The sequence below is a fragment of the Varroa jacobsoni genome, unplaced genomic scaffold (assembly GCF_002532875.2).
Source record: "Varroa jacobsoni isolate VJ856 unplaced genomic scaffold, vjacob_1.0 contig03287, whole genome shotgun sequence".
In the NCBI taxonomy this organism is placed as follows: Eukaryota; Metazoa; Arthropoda; class Arachnida; order Mesostigmata; family Varroidae; genus Varroa; species Varroa jacobsoni.
In genome coordinates, this window is record NW_019214993.1 from 10,696 (window position 1) to 35,577 (window position 24,882).

The following is a 24,882-nucleotide window of genomic DNA, read 5'->3' on the forward strand; positions in this document are numbered from 1 at the left end:
ATATTTTTTCTTATTTATTAGTGATTTCAACAATGCTGACTTACGCATATATTACAATTGCATAGTGCGTGCAAATTGAAGTTTGGAAAACTGTCTTCTTCAAAGGCCTGAGTGGATCTTTATAAAGGAGGAAATATTTATATAGTGAGCGGCGTATATAAAGGTGAACTAGGCATATATGCAATCAGTTTTGCAACATCGTTCGCTAGCATTGAATGTTTTGAAGAGAGCTTTTCTGTATTCCGAAACATACATATATAGATGCATGGGCCTAAACTGTGCACGGTAATAGATAGATAAAAGAATAATGAATAATAAGAGGCTGCTACTTTTACAAAACAGCGTTTCGGGTACATTACATATTCTTTGTTCAATAGGATCGATTTTAGTGTATCGTCTAACTCTCGGGAAAGGCAATACTTCCTAAAGTAATGGTACATAACAGCACATTGAGTTTGAGATCCATATATATATATATATATCTTAGTATATAGTTGTTTAATATCTGCAACATATATATATATATATATATATAAAATATAATAAAACAACCATCACTTTCCTACACGCTGATAAGGGAGGCGCCAGTCGCGACCAACTCAACCGTAATATAATTAACTTATTTAATACAGCTTTTTAAATGACGATTATTACGTATCACGTAAATCTTGCATTGAAAAGGCTTGTGATAATACTTTTTCATTGCAGTCGGTAACCAAGACTCCCAGCCTACATTTTGGTCTCGTTTGTTGCTCGTAGAAAATGCTTCGACAAGACGAACCGTTCCATTACACGTAAACGTTCAATTTTTAATATACTAAGCTGTCTCTTTGTCAGATGTTTGTTTGTGTTTCAATAACATACGTTTTGCCGATTTATAATCATTCGAGAAAACAAAATAAAAATACAACAAATAAAACAGAGTGCATTACTAAAGCTGTGCGATGACTTTCTAAAAATATACTAGTTACACTGCATCGCTTAATTTGCTCGGTGCGATGCAAAATCAGGCTGAGACGAGGTAGCTACCTCTAAGTGAATTATAAATAAGGATTTCCTATTCGTTTAAAATGCTACATGAGATGTTTTTTTTTTCTTCTGTCTAAATTGGATTTTATAAACATCTCAATTTCCAGAATTCTCCAATAGCTATTAGAAAGGGTTTTTGGCTTTCTGTGTCGTTAGCTTTCATGTCCAGCTTTAATTGTTCAGCGTAAATTGCACGAAACGCTTCTGAAACGGATTGCAAAATTTAATGTTTTGAGGAAAAATATAGGAGGGACAATGGGCCTAAAACCGAGTTTTGAAGGGCTCGCGGGGACGCTTAATAGATAACTTCTCTCCTATACCACAACCATTCTGTTACCAAGTAAATTTCTATGCAACAGAAGCATCGTTCGCTGTAAATGGAGCAAGCAAATGCAATAAGAACTAGTTCTATTGTTAACAGTCAGCTGACTTGCGCGTTCTAAATCCGTACCGTTTAGGGCCTAAGAGGTCAGTCATTTTCAAATCACTAAATGACTCAAGGTTTTTTAAAAATCGTATACTGAATTCCGCCATAAGTTTTTTTTTTTAAATATTGGCGTTCCGTTGAAAGCGATCCAAACCGTGCGAAGAAAAATACACTTGAAAAGTCCTATCGAACGCATTGATTACATCGGAGGTCCCATTTATCTTAACCTTTAGAAGCTCGTTAACTTTAGAAGATCGTTAAACACTTGAATCGTTCAAGGACTTTAAATTCGAAACTTTCTTCACTCAGTTATTTAAGTGCGGATTTAATTACATTGCTACGATTAGGTTTTTCAGTTTGATTATATAATCTCTGACGTGTATATTCAATGTATCAATGTAAGTTGTTCCACAAAAAAAGATATTGGACGTTCGATAATTTACAAAATTGATATAGCTGGTACTCGCCTGGAAAGATTGAACGGGTGCACATCTTCTCTAAGGTTGTAAGACTAGAAAAGGAGTGCTCCATGAAATAGTAGACACATCGCTCTTGCTGCACCTTAATCAACTTTTTAGAAATTGTCGTCCTTACTGAGACGTTCGTTTAAGCTGATTATAACATTGTAATTAATTGTCGTGTAGTTCGATTTTGTGAGAAAATTTGTTATAGCAAAATTAGAAACGATGTCAGGATTCGGCGGTACATTCGAATTTGAAAAGACTTGTTTTAATTGGGCGAATTTAACCTTCGAGTAACTTGCAAAGGTCTTTGTTTACGTGAAAAATCACTGCGTTTTTCCAGAATGGCAGAGCATATTATTGGGTGTTGAATGTTGCAAGCAAGTCTTAAAACCATATATGTTCCTTGATCACCTCAGTGTGTTTCGGAATTAAATACATGCACTAGATATCGTTTCTCAAACCCTTTATTACCTTCAGCAACCCGGTGCGGATTAATCAACGACTTGAAATTTCACTGTTAAGCCATATGGCAGCGATGGGCACAATATGTAGAGGTCAGTGTCTTAGAAATCCATAGCGATGGCCTGCTTTTACAAATGAATGTGTACTGAAACAGACGAACGTATTGATATTATTTCACTTATTTACTAGTTTACCCCCGCCACAGCCTGTCACATTTCAGGGCCAAGATGGCAGGTCAATAGCCATCCCAGCGTCTTTATTCTGTGGTCGGAATTGGGTCTTTGGTAGACGGTGCTCAAAGAATTACGAATCGGGCGGGACATTTAAGGGTCATGGCATTCTATCGCCATGAAGTTTTGCCGCCACAATTTCGGCTGCAATGACAATTTTCATTAAGTGGAATTAAGTTGGAATCACCTTTCTAGGGTAGTCGTTGGCTTGCGCTCAGCCTATCAGTTATGCTCTCGCCTCCTTGAACGCCTCGATCCGTTCGTCTGTTTTGCTCCTGACATGAATAGGGCTGAGCTTACTGTATTATACATATTGCGCTCTCCGTGCAGGTCGCAATAAACCTTTCGATCTCGTACACAACTTCCAAATAAGCTATCATTATTTTCTCTATAGTGCACAGTAGGCCGTGGAAGCTAACGGCGATATACGGCCACCGTTAGTTCTCCTATATCGTTTCGCTAGGCCATTACCTTTATTATACATTCTCCACAGTGGCGTTCATTCACTTTATAAGGTAAAACTTTCTCTTACAAAGTTATATTTGAGTGCCCTATCATTAATGCTAATTTTTTTTGCTCCACGTCCATAGCGAACGTTGTATGGTAGATGAGGGGCCTCATAGGCCGTATTCTATACTCGATTAATCTGCTATGGTATAATTCAACAGTCACATTAGGGCCCTGGTTTATGCCTTTGGTTAAATAGTACTCTTTGTTAATTCTTAGACTAATCTCGTTGTCCTTCTAATTTTTCTTAGGACTTATTCCCAAATAACCTTTTATTTTATGACCTGCTGCTATCGAACGCTTTTCTGTTTTCGCTGCTGCTAACATTACGTATTTTTCAACCGTTTTTCATTATTGCTATTTATTGTCGTTCGCATTTCTGCTTTCCTGATCTAATTTTTGCCGTACTGTGAGTGATTTCGTGCGTTTATCAAAAGTAGCTTTATAATTCCGCTTAGGCGTTTCCGCCTGACAGCAATTGCGCGGAAAGATTTTTATTATTACTATTATTATTATTTATTAGACTAACGGAAAGATTATTTGTTCGGTGTCCGTATCGTCGAGCATTCGTCAGATGCTGTGTGCTCATCAGATATTGACTAATGTAAACGTGGTTTATTTCTGACTGCTTTATACTCGCCATCGACACACGCCGCACGACACGTGTGACTGAATAAAAAAAAAGTTCTCTAGTTCCGTATATTATTGTAGCTGTCAGTTTACTATGCATATGCAACATAAGATTTGTGTTACGATGTCTAATTTAGCATCTTCTCGAACTAAATCTTCGTGGCTCTTCCAGATTCCAGTGAGGGTATAACATTTAATATATATTAGTATGTATATATATATATATATAGTAACTTTAGTCATATAATACCTAAAAAACCCTAATGAGCTCCATGTAATTCCTTCTCAAGCCTTATCTTGCATAATTTTCCCTGTTTGCCGTGTAATATGCCTTTCGTAGGTCAAAGGAAAATGTAATTCGTCTTTTTTCTTCCTGTCGAGCCCAATTTGTAGTTCCGTAAGTAGAATTAGGAAGTTTTCTATGCTAAGTCTTGCACAAAAAGTACTTTGCTAAGGACTAATAATTATCTTGTTTCTATTTTGCTTCATAGCTTGCGTCCCAGAGTAGGTAGCCTATAGGTAAACTTGTTACTTAGACTGGGGTCCCGTTTCATATCAGGACCCAAACAAGAGGCACATGACTACAAAGGTAACGGACGCTTGCTCGTAGCCGACGAAAGAGAGTCGAGTCTATTCAGGCCGACTATGCCGCTCTTGTTCCACCGATCTATACCTATCGAATTAGCTCTGATTATAATTTAACGACGGATGAGTATCGTTTCATGTCTTTACTATATGATAAATACTATGCCATAAATAAACGTGCGTATACTGTAGAGGTAAATGATAGTTCAGCGGGCCTAAACATTGTGATCGGCCAATATTAAATTGACTACTCATATTCTGATATTGGATTTAGCGCAACTGGTGATAATTTTTACTTTGCTATCGAAATTCTCACACAGTTGGTTGAATAGAGACGATTTTATGCCTATATCCATCGTACGGCTATTTGTTTTACATTTAACTTAAATAGGGGCATTTAGTAACTCGCCAGCAGCAAGTGCGGTCTAAATATAATGTATTCGCTCAGTGTTACTTAGTGTTTCGGTCGGTATAACAGCTTATTTAGGCATAATAAATGAATAGTATGCGATGAACATCCATATTTCATCGCCATTTACGCTAAATATCCCAGTAGCCAACGTCATTTTGTATCTTATTTTAACTGTGGACGTTAGCGGAATTTACACACTAGCCTTTGAAAGGTTACTTTAGTTTTTAGACTTCAGCTCGAGTTATAATATTGGATTGAAATTCTGCTTTCTCACCATATATACTCAGAGCTTCACTCGAACTCTCGCAATGGATAGACTTATTTAATTTTGTTCGCTAAAACCTTTAGGTCTGATACCGAACAACTTGTCTGGCCTGGCTTTGAGACCCTTTTTACTGGCAAGTGCACTGTCATCGATTTCGTTCGACGATAATAGGAGAAGGAGATAATCCGCCATAGCTAAATCTGGCCAATACGGAAGAGGTCTTGCGCGGCATTTACAATATTTGTTTTACGCGCCTCTGATTGAGCTTGTTCTGTTGGAAAGCCTTTTTCACTAAATGCAGTTGACATGTATACAGGTTTTTGTAGACTGTCTTGTGCTTCTCAAACTTCTAGCGTATAAAGTCTTTTCAGCCGTACGAAACCGCAGTCACTGTTTCCTTGGGATGGAAATCTGGCTCAACTCTGGAGATTTGGGCGTATCTAGCCGAGCTGCTCATTTTTTTCCATTTGGAAATACCACTTCCTGTCGTCGGTGTGGAAATGTATCATTATGGTCGACTGTCTCTTGGCAACGAGTAAGATGCCGAAAGGCCGTGTTTCTTTACAATGTCCACTCAGTTGATGTGGCATTCAGAGTAAGCGAATCCCCATTGAATAAAGTACCTGTTGATAGTTATATGGCTGCAGTGTTTTCTCGCCTCACGTACGAATTTATTGGCAGCCGTCTTTCTTCAAAAATGCCTTCAATTGATTTTATTGATTTCTAGATTACAAAATACTTCGCGTCCAGTTTTTTTCGGTTAAACGACGTGATTATTTTTGCTGTTTCGTCAACTGTCTGGCTTCCGCAAACTGTCAAATAAAATAGGTGATAAAAATGCCTCAGCTCGACATGAAATTCTCTTAAGTTATAGTAGGCTTAAGAAAGCATTTTCAAATTAGCCCTTTGGTGTTCAAGGAAGGTTCTATTTAGGTCATCTGTGTAGGCTCTCTAGCTACTGACCGGTTGTCTATTACGATTGAAGTATTTGCTTTGCAGAAATAATTAAGCCAAGTATATGGATTAAGCTCAAAAACTTTGTGGCTTGCCGCTGGACGACGCTGCCAATACATATACATGTATCGCAGTATGTTTCCATCGTGCGTGCCATTCTCGAGTGATAGTACGGTACTGTTAGTTGTCTTTGTAGAAACCACCCACCACACGCGTAGCGATAATCAGCAGTACTCTTATTACTGACAAACGAATAAATCGACATACCAAATTCTCGTAAGAACACACTATATGCACGCCCTAATCAGGCCACATCAAATCACGCAGGGAAGAGCTTCTTCCGGATGTCCTGATCGTAGCTATAGTGATTGTGTGTATTTACCCACGTGAATTAGTATCAAAAAAGCTGCGGCGAAGCGCATGGCCTTTGAGCAAGCTGAATTCCTTTCTCGGTCTTCATATGCGGGGCTCCCGCTATCGCAAACGGTGGACACATACGTTAGTTAGTAGTAGAACGTAGTAACGGATGCAGCTGCCGACGAAACAGCCAAGGGCAGCGGTGATATCGTTGTCATATGCCCACACTTATTACGTCAGCCAGCACTTAACGACCATCTGATCAGTTTTTGTTCTGTGTTTGATGGCCAACCTCAAAAATCGATTAGTTCTCCTAATGCCGCTTGACTTCGTCATTGTCTTGTAATAACTGAACATTAGTTTTTATGACAAAGTCAAGCGAATATTTTATACAATTCGCGACCAGGGTCATTTTAGACATACATATGATTCATTTACATGTGCTTCCGTAAAGGGTGACTACATATAAGAAAGAGCTATAAATAATTGCCGACACTACATTTTTGAAAAAGAAATCTTGCGTGTTATTTATTGCTTTTTGAAAACCATATAAATAAACTTATTAAACGTTTCTATGATTACGGTATTCTGGACTAGGCCATATTTAGCCATAAGCTTAATTTTAATATCTAGCAAATTTGAAACTAATTCTGTAAGTAAATAATATCGGTTTGTTTCTCCGTCAGTCTTCTAAATATTCTAATATATTTAATTTTATAATTTGCATGTTTTTAAGATATATTCAATGCACTTTATATGATTACTGTAATCATGTATTACTTACATCTTCTACTTTTTAGGACGGGCTGTGAATCCCCAAAGGAAGCCTGCTTTAACTAATAAATATTGTATACATTTATAAAATAATTGAATAACAAAGCCAGTAAATATCGCTTATCTGTCGAGGTGCCTTTAGTTTCGATGGAAACTGAAGTCAACGGTGACTTATTTATGACACCAAAAAGTAGTTTTTGCCTAAAAAGCCTTGATAGCGTGAATGTAATCGCTTTATTCTTCAGCGACCTGAAACTATTACAGAACCGTTCCTATTGTCTTTGTCGTTTGGGAATCTTTGGGTTAAAACAATAGGTATTTAAGATATTTTACTTTACTTAGTAATCAAAGATTTCTCCCAATATACTTTTCATGCACTCGAACTTTGGTAGGAACAATTTATCGCATACTTACCTACCTCTACCTTGTCAAATATAGGTATATGTAAACTTGTCTACCAACCGGTTGCTATGACATTCTGCATGCTTGCACGCAACGAGGCCGTGAACGCTATTTTCAGCAACTGGTCCGACGAATAAAATCAAACCCACAGGCATGTGGGTTTGTCTTGTTGAAAAATTGTTGCCAGCCAGACTAAGATACTCTAAAAGCATCGTTTGACGCCAACGGAATTCTGGACAGAACGAAAGTTACATATATATATATATATATACACACATACTTTATTTAAATGACGTGTCAATTTAAGTAATAGAATAGTTCTGCCACCTTTTTCGTGAAGGTTCTCGGTCTTACATACAGAATAATATTCATATATTATATGACATTTCTATTTATCGTACTTTATATGTTCGAGACAAGAACGTTTTATCAGCATTACTGTGGGGAACGAAAAGTTTAACGATAGAGGCCAGTGAAAGCCGACTCTGGAAATTACATAGATATGAGAAAAAATTGGAGAAAATTGCCGTATTGTGAGATCAAGACCCACTTGTGCTTTGTAGAATCGACTTTACGCATAGAGCTATTTTTGTGATGCCTAAGATGTTTGAAGTTATATAGAATTAATACTATCTAAAAATTAGTGTAGCGTAGCTTTTACAAATGTGGAAGACAACTATCAGAGTGAAGTCGCATCCATTGTGAGAAAATTTAAAAATGCATATAAGTAAACATTATTTAGCGTTTTTACTAATAAAGTTGCAAGATGAACTGAATATCTAAATACCTCATTGTACCTCCATTCTAGCTCAACTTTCCATTTAACTGCCAGAATCTTCAGCTGCCACCGCATTTTCTTTTGAATGGTAAAGCAACAAGCGGGCCCGGTAACTGGTAATGTGAGAATACTTGTGTTTTTACAAAATGTATTTACTGGATACCTCAGATACCGAAACCGCAGTACATTAAATCTATCATTTTTCATTAAGAAATATTTGTGTGAAATATCACTATTATATGTAAAAAAAAAAACTGCAGATCGTATACATCTTTTTAGCCGATACCTTGATTTTCCGCATCATATGCATGCAGGGACTAAATACGTATTTAAAAGAAGCTTTGCCGGGAGTTCTCCATGAATAAGTAAGACTTTATTATTTGTGCTTAATGTCGTTGTTATCTAGCCGACAATGTAACAAAGGTTCAGTGTCGTAAGCTGCTATCAACTTCGAATACTATTCATTCCAATAGGAAGTGTTTTTTCAGAAGGCGAAATTACAGTATTGACACATAGCTGGGACCGTATGATACATGGAGTGTCCGACTTGACTCGTACGGCGTAACTTAATTCCACTGAGACTAATACCAACCAACGCACCCGGTTTCTTAAGCTCCACTTTCTGCTACCCCGAAATTTCATCGACTAGTACTACATACTAATAGCACAAGTGGTAGGTGTCTACGGACCAATTAGCCCTGATTCCGGCCTTGCGAGGTCCCCCGGCCTCATTAGATGCATAATGTCCCAACACTTACGGAGCTGGAATTCTAGTCGCGTCGTCTGCTTCGTCTACAGCTTTGCAAAAGGATTTCATTCCTCACTGCGGCCCACGCACTCTTTTTCGTAGAAAACCTTACTCCGAGTTGCCACCCCACGGTAGTGGCGCACACGAACTCGACCAGGTCTGCTTGTCCAGTTCTAGGCAGCTCGAAAAAGGATATATTGCTCTCGGATTGGCACTTTCTCTGTTCCAAAATTTTATTTTTGGTTCTTACGTTCACGGCTTGAGAATTGAGGCAGGTAAGTAACGTGCGGACAGAGTTATCCTCAGCGCTTGGTCGCAGTAGGCACATATGTCGGATAAGGCTTTTCCAAGTCTATGTAGACTGGAACTCCCTATAGCCCTTGATGATCTATGTTACGTGAAACTCTAGCTTTCCTCCAGAACGTTCCAGCCATTTCCCGATGTCTAGTTACAAACTGCGGCCCCGCGTATATATTGTATAAACTTGTATAAACCCCACTCGGCTTGCCACGCCTCCATGGTAGTTTCAGTGCACTCAGCTTCCTGAGAGCCTTCGGAGCCACTATTACGTAGTAGCTTCCTCTCCTTTAGCTTTAAGTCCTACAGGGGCATTTCAGCCAAAACAAACGTCCCCGGTGAATGACAAGGACCGTAATGAGATTAAAGGTAACCAAAAATATGCTACAAATAATAAAAGGAAGATCTGCACACGAGTCATCAAACACAAAATTCTTCAAACCGGCAAAATTTGAAGAAAAAAATGCATCTAGCAAGAGACTCACTAAACCGTTAGAATAAAACAATCTATAATGTGTGATCCAGTTAATCACCCAAACATTTATCTCGAAATTTCTTAAGTTCGGCCTTTTGAAACTATATAATTTTCGGTTTATGTTAATATCGTAGGCAATACGACATACGTAGGCTCTACAAAAAAAATCAAACGAATATAGGTTTTTTTCGAAGCCGATGAAATTTATAGAAGAAAAGGATGTCCCAGATTGAATTACTGCCTCAAGCTTGTGTTTAAATGATGTAGCCTATTGCGGCAGGTAAAAAATAATTATTTCTACCTAGCCTAAAAGAACTACTTTCTGAAGCGTATCTACAGAGTGGAATTATTCGCCTGAGTGGTTTGGAATCTAAACTCCATTTTCTATATATATAGTTTGATACCTGCGCCCCTTTCAATTAGCTAGTTGAATAACGAACTAGACAAAGCTGCCCGAATACACAAGTCAGTGAAATATTTTCCTACGGATATAATAAGAAGAAAGTAAGCTTCTGTATGTTTCGGCGCTTCACCTAAAAAGCACGCGAAGACTAGAGTGGGGACACTAGATATACATAAACTACCTTTCTTATAGCTCTTTAGGGTAATGTAGCGCTCACATGCTTCCATGAGGACATAAAACAAAATAACTCTGTTTGCTACGTTGCGGTTGCGTCCATTAGAAGTGGAGTAGGGGCAGACAAAGAAAGATACCACTGTTTTGAAAAGCGGAGCGAAAGACCCGTAGGATCGGCAGCTACTTTGTTGGCAACTTTGTTGTGACTCTAGGCTACAATAGGTTAAGGCTTTTGAACGCGATGTATAAATGGTCTCTTTTAAATTTTCAACAAAGCTCCTCGGTACATTTAGCTGTAGCAAAAAAGGACGTCAAAATCCTCATATAAAATAATTCCATTTAAATGTACCTTCGGACATGCATAAACCTATTTTCCTTAGCCAAACAGCGTGTCAAGACTAAAATACAATCAATTTTTAAGTAAAATTAATATGCTGTAGCAAAATTAGTATTGTCACTCCCTATTACACCTATTTTAACATTTACATAAAGTGGATGGAATTTGTTTAGATAGAGCACTGATGCTCATGTGCGAGCGAATGCAACGGCCTTTCGATTAGTTGGGGAATTGTCCATGCAAAAACTTTTTCGTCATAATTCTATCAAGAGTAATAATTTTTATCAAGTTTTTACTAAATATAGTTCTTACAGGTGGCAGCGACGCAAGGTACATAGAGGCTAAGCTAACGTAAGCCATCATTGATTTGAATAATAAAAACAAACTTTTTTTTTTTTTATATTAAACTTCTAATCTAATACTATATATGTTTTCACCACTTGACTAAAATGTAAAATCTTCGGACATATCCATAAAAAAAACTAATAATTCTTTTATTAATAATCTTTGTAAATACATTCTCTATTATAAGGATCAGAGTATGGTTTAAAAATTAACATTTTATCCATATGAAATGTAATATTGAAATATTTCTAGTTAAGTCCATTATTTAGAGGTGGTACAGCCAGTCGTCGTTGCTCGTTTGCTTCCGTGCCCCTTATGGACGATCTCCTTCAACTCGCCGTGTCCGGGCTCAAGGTCACTGCAAACCATCGCAGTCGTTGGATTGTGAGTAACTGTTCTATAGTTGCTTGATAAATCTGCGTAGCATCACAATGCAGCTTGCAATGTCTTTTTTTCATCTATTCATTTTATCTATTCAATATTATCCTAGAAATAATTAAATATTCGGAGATGTTAGTTTGATGATGGTAATAGGGCACTGATATGTAACCTACCGATCTCTTCTTAGTTAATATTATATATCGTACGACCTACGCGTGCGAGCTCGTAGATCGATGCAACGTGGAAAAATAAAATAAAGGCTACTTTATTCCTCAATAATGCGACTGAAATGCAGTAAACTAAAGTATATTCGTTGGGCAAACTTGGTCATTTCATACATAGTGATTTCTTCTTGTCTATGTAAGGCAACGGGTGGGAACACAGCTGCTCCTAATTTAAGGGAACGGGAAAGCATCGAGCAAGAATTTCTGCTAGCGATGATGTGACGACTGTTAGCTAACTATATACATCTGTATTCGATGCACTGATATAGTCCCATATTTTTTGAACTTGTATCTACTAAATCAAGTTTTTGATATGTTTCAAATATCTGCAGGCCCGTTTAAGTCTGGACTTTTCTTCATACATTTTGTGCTTATACCCACAAAATACCTATACCAACGAAATGCCTTGCATGTACCAAACAAGCAATTTCTGATGGCCGCATGTATACATCCAAAACAGTACCTACCAGTTAATTAACGCTTCAATTTGGAGTATAAACAACTCATAGGTTCGCTTCGAGCGCTCGCTTTGTCTTCTTGATGGAACGTGTTAGCGTCTCGACATTGTGCTGCCGATACTTGCTGGCCTCGAACGCATTGAACCCTGGGCGTCCCGGCTACCATACGTCTTTGTTCGGACACATGCCCACATTCTCAAATCTGCCAGTCTTACCCTGTTGCTTAGTATGAGCTGGCGTACCATTTCGCTGAAAGTTGTATGACCTTTCATTAAACACTACCTATGCGCTATCACCCAATCGTTTGTCGACTTCTTTCGTGATGCGTTCATGTTTCTGTAAGAAATATGGTGATATATCGTTTCCCTTAGTAGACATCACGCGTGAGATTGCCTTTACCTATAATTCGCCTGACACGCAAACCACTGACCCCCTCTGCGGCTAATTTTTGCATCGATAGTCATCAGAGAAGAATGGGAAACAAACGATCGCCTCATTTCTGAAAGAATTAAGGAGCAAATGATACCAAGTAAATACCTTCATTTTATTGAGGGCATGCGTCTGAAGAAATTCGTGATACGGTAGTCCTATCTACTTAGAATTGAATTTCTAATGACCGAATGAATGAAATCAAACCGATATAATAAATTCACTTTTGTCAACAACATATACGCTAACTTAACTGACGTCACATTAGAACGTACGAGATAAGGTAAGAACTATTACGTCGATGTGAAAAGTGACTACATATGCATCTTAAAGCCATTTGATTAACAATCAGTGGTAGTACTATGTTAAATAATGGAAAATAGCCGATTCTTCTAAGTTCAAAATAAGAATATTGAATCAGGACAGGGAGCCTGGGCATATATAAACAAATAACGTGTCGTGTTGATATTCAGTATGGAACAGATTGTCAACAAGGCTAAGCCTGTATTTTAGAGGAACAAAAAGTTGCGTATCGCCAATGACGTCCCGCTACAGAACCTTTATGAATATGGAACGTGCAGCGGATGTACGAAGTGACGCTGCGTCAAGCAATTAAGCACCGTTACGCCTGTGTATTAGTACACATAGATTACATTTTCCGTGCATGAGGTTTTCAGGGTTTCGTTAGCAGCCTAAGATGGGATCTGTCCTGTTAGTTTCAGGCGTTCAGAAGACTGAAGATACTTGAATGTTGTATTACTATTTGTAGATCAATCTCTACAGAATATATAGTTTTCTAAATCCAGCTTTCACTTAGTACATGTACTGAAGATAAATTTAAGATACATTGTTTCAACAAGAGAATAATATCGATATGTCGTCTTGATGCAATTAACAGTTTCATGCTTGTTTCCTTTATAATTTGGAGCTTCAGAAACATCTTCGTTTTAATTTAGTTACCTCCGTAACATTAACATTATTTTCAATAAACGTAATATCTAGTACGTCCCAGCGTAAACCAAATCAAGAAGTGCGCACGGTTTACCGCACGGACAGCCACTTAAAATCTTTCTCATAGAAGATAATGCTAAATATTGAGCTTTACGGCACAGTTCTTGCTCGACCTGTCCTCGTTATTTCCACGTTGTACCCAACTTATGAGCATAATGAAATCCGAAATATTAAAAAAAAAAAAAAATACTTATTCCTCTAAGGAAGTTCACTTTGATTCTTAATATTCAAGTTTTTACTATGACTCAAAATCATTCACTTCCACAAGCTTCCACGGCGAGCATACCGCTCGTGAGACGATCAGCTCTCTTGAAAGCCTGAAATTAAAGATTTATATTATTGCTAGTACTTGTATAGTTAAGTTATATAAAAAATCCACTGATTGACTGGTGTGCAAACGCGAAATATTCATGGTAAAGAGGCGACTCAAAAATTGATCAAAAAGAATTATACATTCTGGTCCAGATGCTTTAGCCAGAAATCATGGTAGCTATTAATTTTTGCTATTTAGCTAACGGTTGCGTCAGTTAGAGAAGCTCCCGGTACGTTTTTTATGCCCTTAAAATTATGAAACAGGTGCCCTACGTACCCGTCGAAGACGAAGACTTCCCCTGCTACTCTTTCATCTGACGCCCCTAATTAGACTTGAAGAGTCCAACTATATTTGATTCGTTTCCGGTACGCAGTCAAAAGATGTGCCTCAAAGCCCAGAGTAAGTCGTAAGGGAGGAACACGGCTGATTTAGCCTGTTTCTGGTGAATATTTCCGCTGTGACGCTAACCAAGTTCTTTATCTATTGTTATGTACCTAATGACATGAGCTAGTGAGGATGAAATTTTGGCAGGAATAGGAAAAGCAATTGGAATGAGCTGTGTTTTTATTGCAGGAACAAAATTGCATATTTGCTTGAAGTAAAATGTCCAATCTACGTTCTCCTCGGAGACAAAAGGCCGTTGGTGCAATCGGAGCTGACTCATTTAATTGTTGCCATGTATACACGAACACGTCTATATTTGATTTTCGATCAAAAGCATTGGTCATCGTTTAGCATGATGAGCATAATATGAATCGTATTGGGTCGGCGTATTTTCTAACCTCAACTCGATTCTGAAAACAGCTAGATATGCTAATTTTTTGGAACGCCCCTGTTTAAATTGAAGCTAAATCGCTTTGACTATGAACGAAATTTCTGCGTAAATTCAAATTTTATTACGCTACATGTACAAATGCAATTTAGGCCCGCGAAAAAATTTCCATTGTTTCTGGTCAAGAGAAACGGCCCAAAAATAATTCCGTCGTCTTAGTTGCAGAAAAAAAATAATGTTTATGAGACCATTGCGAAAGTTGAACAAGATTGGCGAACGGCTAAGTATGATATCGTCAAGCAACTAAATATCCACCGCGAAACGGTTCAAAACCATTTGGAGAGAGCTGACTTAACAAAAAAAAAAAAAAGCTGGATGATTTGAGTGGAGCGTCTTTGACGCAAAAGAATTTACTCAATTGTAGTTCAATTACGAAAATCTACAAAAACTCGGTGATATCGATTACTTACTGAAGTAGCTGATTGCTAATAGCGAAAAATGAATTACATGTGGCAGTAAAGAAAAAAAAAATTAAAAAAATACGCTCCATCATTTGTCGAAGAAGGTGATGCTATGCGCTTGATGGGATCGGAGAGGGGTTGCTGCCGCCTGGCAATAAAATTGATTCGAACTACCCTCAACCGCTAACACGATTATGTTTAACAGGCTATAGAAAAAATCTACCGCAACCAGAGGGCGTTTTTCACCATGACAGTGCCACGTTACATACGTTCTTACTAACCGGGTAAATGAAGAGAAGTTAGATATCGTCAGACTATCATTTGTTTGAGTCTCTGCAGTGCTCCCGTAATTCAGTTTTAATAGAGAAATTAAAAAAAATCATCCACCACAATTTGTGGCCAAGAAACCTTAATTGATTGAGCAATATTACTTGAAAATATATTTCCAGCGATATTCTCGCGTAAGTCCAGGGTCTTAATGGGATTTACGATGAAGCCTCTTGTGGTTGCAGAGACCTCTCTCTCTCAATTCATCTATGGTAGTATAGATTATGCCTCATTAACTAAAGGCGTATGCCTGTGAAAGGATCACCACCCGGGTAGGATTAATCCAGAGTTACGGATAAGCATATTTGCGAAACGCAATTTAACAGTATTAGGTTCCGTGTTAGGTTTTTTTTCAGGTAAGAACGTCAAGTATCTTTGTTTGTCACCGATGTTAGCTGGTGCTGGGTAAATTTCTGTCTGACACACAAATCAGCGGTTCAAAATGAACTTCAAGGTACATGCAACCGGCTCTAAGGGTACGGCCAGAAATTATTTTCGCTATTGTTATTATTACGATCATCCATTCAATTTCTAGAAATGGTTACGGCCACTAGCGTTAACGTTATTGTAAATTGACCTCAGCCAAGATCACTAAGTGCATAGTGCAACTTACGGTAGCGGAATAAACATGTATACTATAAGCTGCATCTATTACACATTATATTACTGCTGCCTACGTCTATTTAAGAACGCCAAGAGAAATCCTACAGTGTTGTAAAGTTTGCTTAGTGATACGAAAGGCGTCACTTATAACAGGAGAACCCGCTCAAAAGGAAAAAGCTGAGTTGTGAATAGCTCGCCCTTTTATTGAAACATATAAAATGAATCGTATAACCCAGCTGGAACTCCGGTTCTATAATCTACGATTTGCACTTTACGCAAGATATGTTCGATTTGACTTGACTGCCTATTTGGCACGACTCGGTGCTTTGTTTAGCGAGAAGCCATTGCTTTGTTGTTAATAGGGTAAGACCTGAATGCAACGACTACTGTGGATAGCTACTATTCTAGTTAAGATAATTGAGTGGTCCTGCATGTTCTATGCGGTCAACTAGAGGTGGTTCTTCCATCGTCTTGAATAAGGGACCAGATTGAGCCATTTCTCGTATACGCTCCTTCCCTACCTTTGCAAAATCCTAATTTCAATAGAGTCATGTAGCGTGACCTAAAACCTTTTCACGGTGATGCAAGTTAACGATAATTTGTTCGCACAGTTATTCTTACGTTCTGATTTCAAAGAATTTATTGTAGCCATAAGGAGCATTAAAGAAATAACATCGGAAAATTTTCGATAGAGAAGTGAAGAGGCTGATGAACAATGGCAAGGCTTTCTAAAATATCGCTTACATCATCGACGGAACACGAGTTGGTCCTTTATCTTGTTGTAATGATCATCGATTACTGGGATTTACTCCCACTATTTCCACCTTTAGTGCAACTACGGACCTTCTGTTTTTTGTTCCTACGGCTTTCTGAAGCGACTGATTTCTAGCGCTACCGCGAAAACGGCCGACGCTGCTGCTCTGCTTTGTTTTACTTTTCGTTCTCCATTAACGCAGCCTCTAACAACAGCATAAGTTGTCCTTCAACCAAACTCCCTTTCGAAAACGTAAGCGTTTCATTTCCTCCCCTTCGCCCTTTCGTAGGATAACTGCTTGCATCATTAGCAACGTCTATGTGGGTGTGCAACGAAATTAACGTGTTGTGAGGTGTTCTAAGTGGAAACGACGTCAGAAGGAAGAACGTTGTGCAAGAAAGCAAACCATCATTGCGATAGATTTCATTTTTCATGGTGGCCATAACCGTAGCAGTATACTCTCGGTGAAAGACAACAAGGTGATGATCCACATAATGATTTCTGTCCGTCCATCTAGTGGGTTAGAGCGGTACTGAGAGTACCAAATGTTTGCCTAAGTATTGGGACACATCTGGTCCATTCTTCTCATCAGCGCTCTCTGTTCGATCAATATATTATCTGCCGTACTTAAAAAAGAAAACAATCTGGGCAGTTGCGTGAAACCGCAAGTAGGGATCATGATACCTTGAACAATGCAAAGCAGACGAATAGGGAGCTTTCTATTTCAAACCCTTGATACTAATACAGATTATGCAGGAATCACGCAAGATTTTTCCAGAGGATTTACAAAAAGCTTTTCGTTCAGCAGATTTATCAGTACGAGTCGTTTCTATAAGAAGAAATAATGAACACTTTCTTCCTGCGGGGCACGCATTACATTGATGTACACACAAATGGTACTAGGAAGTACTGCACTCTTTTCCCAAAAAAAGAGTTGCTTTCGTATTCCTTGAGATCTTCCGCATAGCCTTTTGTAACCGTAGAACAAGATAAGGCTAAAAATGTCATCCAAATTTTAGTAGTTGAAGACACATGTTTATGAAATGTAGCTATGTAGATTGTTGAAAAACCACATCTACAGAATTTTAAATTGCAGAGCTGAACAATATAAGTATTTTACTTTCCTCAAAATAAATGTAATGCATTATGAAGAAGTTTTTATTGAAATTCTAGCATCATATTAAAAGGTATATGTGGATGTAATTTTATTGATGGAACAGAACGTCGTTGACGGAGGCCTCACTTTATGGCAAGATAGAGCAGGTAGCGTGAGTGAGCATTTGGGAAACAGATAAATGAGAGTGTTTTCGACCGACAAAATAACAATTGTGTGGAAACTCGAGAGTACCTATCATTGATTTCTTCGCGTAAAACCATTAATGTTTAATATAGGACTCTCCTATGTGATGTCAATTTTTGTCAAAAATTACTAACTGATTATGGGCCACTGTTGGACATCGACATAAAACGGTTTTGAACGGAAATGATCTCTGTTCGGTTACGTTATATTTAGCGAGCGTTGTCCTTTATTTTCGCTCCATCCTGGAAAATCGCGCCGAGTCATTATTTATATAAGAAGGTATACACATATCCTTAGGTATTATTATACATTCTGTTTCTCTGTTTACTCTAAAAATTTACAGGAAATGTTTTTTAAAGAGCCAAGCATTGATCAGTCTTCTACAGTTAGCAATTATTGCAATGGCAAATATTAATATCAATACTTTAGAGGATCTGCAAGCTAATATAGACCAGGGAGCTTCATTAAAAGTTTCTGAATTTTGAAACGTGAACGTTGCTGCACACATGGTCGTTGTTACGTAACGTGACGCTATCAAACAGATTTCCTTCACAATAGTAAATGAATAAATGCTATCACGCGCAACCCAGTACATTGTTTTAGGTTGCAACTCTCGCGCTTTTTCCATGTACAACTACAGAACAATTATGGCTAGGCGGGGTAGATCCGCTTTGAGGGAAACCGATACGGAAGCTTTTGGAGAAAAGAATCGAACTACTAACTCATAGACGTGAGCCGTCATGCAATAAGTGACGAAAAGCATACAATTGTCTTTTAATGAAATCATACGAGATCACACGTTAGGACAAAACAAAATTTAATGTATTCATACGAAATCCTTCGGCGTGAATCTATTAAAACCTTGGCTACTTTCACAGGTAAAAGCAGAGGGAGCGATAACGATGCTGTACTAATATAGGCAGTATCAAATCTAATTTCACATACTTATACATCACGTGTCCTGTGTGTTTCGGCCTGAGATGTGTATTGCGCTATCTGTAATGTTGAGCTATGGAACGAGAAATTGAAGCAAATGTTTCCACTATTTATCATATTACTAACCTAAATGTGTGCTGTTTTGGTCGAGGACGTAGTAATATTATAACCATATCATTAAGACCATTAAGGGAGCTTTGCAAGGACATGAATATATGATAGTCTGATGGTGCAAGATGTGGCCTATAATACATTAAATTCGCCCATTCAAATTCTGTCGGTTTTTAGCGATTTTATTTAGATATGTATATTGTCGGCGTTAAGCTAGTGGTTCGGGTAGGTAGTTCCGGTCTATTTTTTTAGTGATTTGTTGTAACCTGGTTATTTATTGACAGTAAGGGTCCAAACTAATCCGTTCTGCCAGGCGGCACTAACTCATATTGTACGGTTCCTTTCTAATCCTATTAAGCGCATAGAATTACCCTTTTCTAGCGTGAGTATGGCCTTTGTCAGAGATTGTGATGGACATTATTCTTCGTCACAGTACCATTGTACGTGATGTACTATTTATCATCTTCATCAACAATTTTCAGGTAGGTCTTGATTTCAATAGGGGATGGAAATGGAAATACGATCGAGTAAATTTTTTGCGGCCATTCGCGTACCACCCAAACGTTGAGCTTTTTCCTAGCCAGCTTTCTTCAAACGATTTAGAATTATCTGAAAAGGGGTTAGTTCCTTGGCGATATTATGGCTACCTACGTGTCGCTCTCACTTAAGTTCTGCAAAAACGTAATCCACCTCCTCCGTAGCTGGTTCATTATTATGACGAGCATTTTTCGCATTGAGTTTCCCAGAAGAAAGACTACAGGATCATTTTTGGGCCGTTTCTTGATATTGAAATCTTGAAGATAAACAGCACAATTTGCCTGCGCGTTCGGACAGTATTTTCCCATAATAAAATTACTAAATAAAGTGAATTTTTGTAATGCGTATCTCTCGTCTTCAAGTTTGTCTGAATGAAAGATATTTCGACAATTTTGGCATATCGACTAGTTTTGAATTTCAGCTTTCATATGACACCAACCGGCGATCCGATGCGATGCGACTTATACGACTTATAATATATGATTTCAGAGCCATCTAGCTAGAAAAACGGTGAATCCTTTTTTCCGATAATCAAATGTTGTGTATATAAATGAATAATAACACTAATAATAACCATTTTTACCTAATAAAAACGTACCGTTTCGCTTGATTTCTAGTAAAGAAAATATTTTATACAGCCTACGATCTTATCCCATCTCCCAACCGAGTGCTATATTCTTTCTCGCCAGAAGCTTTTAAATTTGGCGTTGATAAACTCGTTTTCTCCTGACCATCAAAAACATAGTTACAAATTTAGTTTTCCAACGGTCGGAAAACGTGGGAATAAGTAGGTGCAAAATTTGGTAGGTACAAAAGAACCTTTCATTCAGGCTGTTGCAGGGCGGGTTGCACGATCTTTGTCGTGTGCGACGACTCAGTATTGCCAGGGAGGACATTGACCCTTTAGATTTAGGATTTTTTCCTTTGAGCCCTACAAAACCCTACAAGCAGCCCACCTGGTCATAAAGTTTTTGCTGTATACAGCCCAAGTATACTACTTTAGCAGGTAGAACGTTTAGCAAAAAGGGAAATAAAGTAGGCGTTGAAAATACGCTTTCGTTTTGTCTGTAACCTTCATGCATGGGGCCTAAACTCCACGTGAAATTACGTTTAGGATAACTAATGGTAATAACTTATTTCTACTTTTACCTAATAATTAGCCGTATCTAGTATACAGCGTTTGCCGAAGTTTGTTATTCTATTTCAATCTCTAAAAATGGAAAACAAAAGCGATTTTATATGCGTACTTCAATTTTTGCGTCAGTCTAGCCCCAGGGGTTAAATTTGCACTGCACATAGAAAAACGTTCGTCAAATGCTGTCTTAGAAACCGCTTGCACAATCCAGTCTGTTTGGCGTACTTTTGAATCATGGCAGCACCAATTCAATCCATTCGGTGTTTGAAGTTGCAAATTGTTTTTGGCACCGTTTGATGTACTTTATACTTCACATAGTCCCATAGGAAAATCAAAACAGGTCACCTCAAAGGATCAGGGCGACAACTCGATGCCTCGTTTTGTTAAAATCAAAGCTTGTTTCCCTTTGGTCTACAGAAAAGTGGAATTTTTGTTTCAGAATGCGTTGCAGAGTACTCGTTGATAGGCCGGGTTGTCGAGCAGAGCATCGTGTTTAAGTCGTTCGATCGTCATGTACACACTCCATACTGCAGCGATATAACAACTTTGTAACAACGTTGTAAGGGTTTTGCTGAGCTTACTTGCGAGTGAACCGGTTTTTTGCAATTCGTATGTCAGTCAGCTTAGCGTTAACTTCGTCAGTAAGAAGTATGCAACACTTACAATATACCACCGTAATTGACTCCCCACTTATATAATGGAAACAGTAGTTAGTACACTGTAGCACTCTATAACTGCAAGCCATAAACGCTGTTTTATTTTTAGATAGCTTGATATTCTGCTAGACCCCTCTCCCCTTTATTTAGATTTAGATGTAGGTGGATATCTCTTAAAAACTAATAATTTAGACATTATTCATAATTTAATAGTGTTGAGATGATAGAAAACAAGTGAAGTTTTGACTAAATTTCAAACATTACAAAATAAATTTGTATTTGTGACACCAGTCTCGTTATTCCAGCATTATTTAAAAATCCAGGTAATCATAAAAAATAATACTCCAGATTACTGCTATTTAGATTGGCAGACTTTTCTTGTCATGTTAAACTTTTTGAAATACGCAACATTTTGTGAAGCGTTGAAGGTGATCGATCAAGGTGTTTATGTGTGTTTGTTTTCAACTATGAGTGTGTCTAGGATAGCCCGGTCGACACGTAAGTTGAGAAAGTATAGCATATACAATCGCAATGGTTTACGCTACTTTTTTTTTCAAAAAATCGCACAATTATAAGAGAGCATCTCTAGAAAGCTTTAGGAAGCGTGAGTTTGATGTCGGTCGTGAGAAGTCATTATCATGCAAAAACATCTTATGAAAAAATTTTGTACTATAGTAATGCGGCTGATCGCAGTTTGTTTTTAACATTGATTTTTAGCCGAAAATGTATCTCGGTGAGCCGTGTCTTGTATTTACTGCAAATATACACTTTATAAATTAAAGCTTGCCACCATGGCAGCATGTAGGAGTTAAGCTAGCAGAAGTAAACCATTGTTCCTATCGTTTTATACCGGACCAGCTCACAGAACAAGGACGACGCAAGGGATAATCAATTAAAATAAAATTTAAACATCACAAAGTTATTTATTTCTAGAAAGCACAGAACTATTTCGTTGTGATGGCTCATGGGTTACAACACGAAATTCAGTCTTTACTTAGCCAAGTCTTAAAAATGTATGGCCTTAAGTGAGTCCACATGTTTCATATTATGAAGCTATGTGCTATTACAAGGGCGGAAAGATAAATTACCCAGCGAAGCAAAACAACGAAACGGCAAATAATATATATATATATATATAGGAACTACAGATTTTACAAATATCAAAGCAAGTTCTTTAAACTAGGTAGTCTAGCAAGAGATATAATAACTAATTTTACTATAAACAAAAGTTAAACGCCACACAGCGAGCCCAGCGGAACATGTACAAATTTAAAATTAAGACACATGGTATAAATTCCGCATTTTTGCAAAATATAGGTTCCGGCTACTCAACATCTTCAATGACAAATAATACGTTAATATTTATTTAATTTGTTTACGTCCCATAGTTCATTCTTCCTAAATTGGCATGCTGAAAGCTCGCTGTGGGGTTCTATTTGTGTATCGTTCACTATACTTCTGTTTCGGCTTCCTAAACAAATGAATTTCCTCCTAATTTTTTTAATACTGTTAACTAGTAACGAAACAATCGTTTGTTATTTCTTGTCTAGAATTTTCAGGTCAATTCTCATCATTATGTACGCTCATTAAGCTTCCTACGTCTAGCAACATTGGAAAAAGCTTTGATTAGACCGTTGTGTCGAAAGGAACTCAAGCATTTAACCTGGATAGCGTCGACTGACGACTTCTTTTGCTTGTTTGAGTCAACCCCTATCCTGTGCAGCAAGCTCACTTTCGTCGACAGCGCCGTGTCGTATTTTACCCTACCAGCAGCATCATCGTGTGTACGAAACAATTCAGATAGTGAATCGGGTTTCGGCTTTCAAGCTTCTTTTGTAGTCTTTTGACTTGCGTTTGATGCCCACTAAGTATAGAGTGCACAATGTCGACGTGGAAAAGCTTTCCTTTCCTCTTTTCGTCCCTTCCTTGTAATGGAGCTATCAAGAGGAGCCACTTCTTGCAGTTTGGCGAGTCTCGAAAGGGAGAATCTCTATTCGCATTCTTTCCCGGTATTCGGGATCCCATTTTCCTTAATGCCCACAACACACAGAAGCCATTCGTTTTCTTCTGTGATTTTTAAGGGCCGTTTCTTTCTGTCTTGTCTACCTCTGTATTTCGAGGTTTACGTGCGGTATCGCCGTTAAGCATTCTATCAGATGGTTGACTCCAAGCATGAAACAAAGCGTGTCTATGCCCGGGTTCGAACCTCGACCAGAACGCGTCCCTCAGATTAGCAGAAAAATACGTTACTCGCTAAGCTACATATACTATACTTCACGTTTGAGCAATCACCGATCTACGGGATATCGTTTCAAGCTGTGAAAAGTTTAAACGATAAATTTTCTGCACTGGACACGTAAACAAGAGGGTGTAAACCGGGTTTAGACGGAAATATTGAGGGGTCCATTACGGGTGATTTGCGGTCATTGCAGTCATGTGCGATGACTGACTAAATTAAGAGTGGCCAGTCAGCCCCGAAAACTTTCTGCGTTCAATCGACCCCACTCTCACAGTACCTCCACAGAAAGCTATCGGTTCTGCTTGCATCACTCATTATTTTGTTCATTTAATGCTCTTATATTAATAGGAGAATTAGGGCAGCTCTAACGTGATTAGCTTATGTGCATATATAAAACGCACATTGTATGTTGTAAAAGCATAGAATGGGTCCGTTATATGCAACGTACAAGCTAACTAAACTACACCTAGGTCAAAAAGCATCCAACGTTAGACAGTATCCCACCATTCGACATGTTCATTCTGCAAGAGCCGCGTCATTTAAGTTACCTAGCACTAGATGGTTACCTATTATTTTGGGCTAGTTTTGGAACACGCACTGAAACTGGTTTGTAAAACGCTCGAATGCAGACCTGAAAAGTAAAAAGAACGTTTGTTTCATTAAATTTCCTGGCTGCTCGCATCCGTGCCTCGTAACCGTATCGATTTGTGAAACTATTTAGACTTATATGGTTTTGATATCCGCACGATATTCATTATTCTATCATACTGTTTCATTCATTGCTTTATTTATGTTTAGAATATTAATATTTTATTCTTAAAAAATTCAAATGGGCCTGATGTGTATTGTTCTGCCTTTTTGGTCGTATAACAGTACTTGTGACACGCTATTGGAAGTCTGCTAAGCATCGAGGGCCACGTTGTACATCTAGTTCAAAAGCCCTACTTTTTTTTTTGCCATTACGCCATATTTATATAACAGCGTACGCTGCAAATAATGCAATAACCACAATAATAATTATTATTGTGTAAACATACATAAAAGTCAAAGAAGTTACTGCCAGAAACGATTCTACAATTATTTCTGACATGCTACTATAACCCTGAAAAAGGAAGCCTAATTGATAACAGATAAGAAATTATATATATTTAAATTATATATATATATACATATATATTAT

The 24,882-nt window shown here is 37.9% G+C and overlaps 1 long non-coding RNA gene across 2 annotated transcripts; it reads right to left on the reverse strand.

Moving 5' to 3' along the window:
* Window positions 1-11,179: 11,179 nt before the first annotated feature.
* LOC111272793 (uncharacterized) lies at window positions 11,180-21,631 on the reverse strand. Of its 2 annotated transcripts, XR_002687730.2 has the most exons (5): window positions 20,920-21,631; window positions 13,845-13,875; window positions 12,518-12,617; window positions 12,128-12,367; window positions 11,180-11,413 (listed from the first exon to the last, which is right to left on the reverse strand). It is a non-coding gene; the product is annotated as an uncharacterized LOC111272793 (long non-coding RNA). The 2 variants fall into 2 exon arrangements; XR_002687729.2 differs by lacking the exon at window positions 13,845-13,875 and having other exon boundaries at window positions 20,920-21,621.
* Window positions 21,632-24,882: the final 3,251 nt, after the last annotated feature.